Genomic DNA, 2,923 nt, shown 5'->3' on the forward strand with positions numbered 1-2,923 from the left:
TTCTGAGCAGCCACAGACGCTTGCTCCAGAACAATTACAATCTATGCTTACGCAGGTCTTGGGATGTCTTTCATCTTTACAGAAATCTCAACATTCTACACCCTCACAGCATAAATCTCCCACACCAGATTACGCCTGTTCCATTCCTTCTGAACATTCCTCCCTGAGCGGAGAATATTATTCCGATGTTGAGGAATCACGAGGAGCAGTTTTATCAGAGGATGAAGATGATTCTCAGGAATCATCTCCCTTTGTAGGGCTCTTTAATCCTGCCCTGTTTAAAACTATTTTGACCAAAGCCTCAGCTTCATCCCAGATAGAGCCAGAACCTGAACCAGAACCCACCCCTTCCACCAGTCAGATTTCAAATCCTGTGTTCGCTGAGCATACTATTACTCAAAAACACATTCCCTGTCCCCCCATTTCTACCAATACGGTTAAAAAGCAGTGGACTAATCTGGGTATCTCTCCGGCTCCTGGGTCCTCTGACAAGAAGTTGTTCAGCGTAGCTCCATCCCTGACCAACCTCTTGGAGGTTCCCTCTGTTGACACTTCCCTCACTCCCATCTTTTCCAATACCACGATTGCTGGGGACATGGCGGAGGCCTTCAAACCTGAGGACAGAAAATCAGAGTACTCCCTCAGGAGGGCGCATCAGGCATCAGGGTGGGCGATAAAGGCTTCCACTTCTGCCTCCTTTTTCTCTCGTTCCTCTGTCACTTGGCTCCAGGAGCTTCAAAATTTAATTCCTCAAGATCAGGTTCGTGCACATCAAACATTGGGGAAAGTGTTAGCGGCGATTGAGTACACAGCAGATGCTACGCTGCACGCTGCCAGTTTTTCAGCCAGAGCAATAGCAGCCAATATTTCGACCAGGCGCTTACTTTGGCTGAAGCAATGGAAGGCAGATTTAAAATCTAAGAGTCGTTTGTCCACCGCTCCTTACTCTGGTGGAAAACTATTTGGAGACGCCCTGGTAGAGAATAAGGACAAAAAGAAGGTATTGGCTCATCAAGGCAGGAGATCAGATAGAAAGCCTACCCCCTTTTATCGACGACAGGGATTCAGGGGCAACAACCAGGGCTCTACTTGGTCTCAACCAGCACGCCCTTTTACCCCAAAATCGGACCGACAGGCGGAACGCTTTGGGACCAAACCCAGGCAATCTCAACAGCAGCCTAAGCGGCCCTTTCGAGGTGTGGTGGGCTGTCCCTATCGGAGGAATAAGTGACTCTGGGGAAGGTCCCCCCATAGGAGGTCACCTCTCCCTGTTCTCTCGAACATGGGAGGGCACTACTACAGACACCTGGGTTTTGTCTACAGTTCATCAGGGTCTCACCTTAGAATTTTTCGCAAAACCGGCAAACCGCTTCATCTCCTGCCCAACCCCTTCAAACCCGTCAAAACGGGCTCTTATGAAGGAAGCCATTACCCACCTTCTCATAATACAGGCAATAGAACCGGTCCCCCCCGATCAACGGGGAAGAGGATTTTATTCAATGCTATTCATAGTTCCAAAAGCTTCAGGAGGATGGAGGGCCATTCTGGACCTAAAACGCCTAAATTCTTATCTAATATACAAAAAGTTCAAAATGCAAACACTCCAATCTATTCTGGCCAGCATAAGGAAGAATGACCTCCTTACGTCCATAGACCTCAAGGAGGCGTATCTTCACATTCCAATTTTTCAATCACATCGCAGATTTCTCAGATTCTGTTACGGATCTTATCATTATCAATACAGGGCACTTCCGTTTGGCCTTTCATCCGCCCCGAGGGTATTCACAAAGATCCTATCGGTCCTGGCAGCTCACCTCAGACTGGAGTCCATACGGATCCAGTGTTATCTGGACGACATTCTCATACAATCAAGGTCGGTCCAGGCGGCACAATCAGAGGTAACTCGCGCTATAGAGGTACTACAGGATCATGGATTCTTAGTGAATTTCCCCAAAAGTCAATTGGTTCCATCCACACGGCTTCTTCATCTTGGAGCAGTAATAGATACGACCCAATGCATGGTCTATCTTTCGCCGGATCGCATAGTCAGCCTCAGGGCTCTTGTCCAACTGGTACAACGCACCAGGTCAGTCTCACTCCTCACCCTTTCCCAGCTCTTAGGCAAGATGATATCTTGCATCGCCATCGTGCCCTGGTCCAGACTTCATTCGAGAGCCCTGCAATGGTTCCTCCTCCCCTTTCAGAGGAAGAAGTTAACATCCTCCAGCAGACTGGGGCGGTTGACTCCCCTAGTAGCACGTTCTCTCCTGTGGTGGCGTTCTCGAGCAATCAACAAAGGCTCGAAATTCAGAGAACAGTCACGGATAGTACTCACCACGGACGCCAGTCTCTTTGGCTGGGGGGCTCACCTCCAGTCTCAGATGGCCCAGGGGAGATGGTCAAAGGAGGATCTGACACACAACATAAATTGGCTGGTGCTCCGGGCTATTCATCTGGCGTTGCGTCACTTCAAGCACAAGATGAGAGGCCAACACATACTTGTCCTCACGGACAACATTGCGGCCAAGGCGCACGTGAACCGCCAAGGGGGCACCCGATCAAGCGCTCTGATGACAGAGGCCACGCTGCTCTGTTCTTGGGCAGAAGCCAATCTGTTATCGATAAGGGCGGATCACATTTCGGGGGAGATCAACCAACAGGCAGACGCTCTCAGCAGAGCGACGGTGGATCATTCAGAATGGCGTCTGGATCCAGGCCTGTTCCTAGCCATATCTCACAGAGTGGGACACCCAGTCCTCGACTTGTTCGCCTCGGAAAAGAACTCCCAACTTCCAAGGTTTTTCTCCCGCTTTCAGTCTCCAGGGGCGGAGGGAGTGGATGTCTTACGCATCCCGTGGCCCCGGGGCCTTCTTTACGCTTTTCCTCCGCTTCCTATTCTTCCAGCGGTCATCCGCAAAATTCT

The sequence above is a fragment of the Protobothrops mucrosquamatus genome, unplaced genomic scaffold (assembly GCF_001527695.2).
Source record: "Protobothrops mucrosquamatus isolate PMUCROS unplaced genomic scaffold, P.Mucros_1.0 scaffold1746, whole genome shotgun sequence".
Lineage (NCBI taxonomy): Eukaryota > Metazoa > Chordata > Lepidosauria > Squamata > Viperidae > Protobothrops > Protobothrops mucrosquamatus.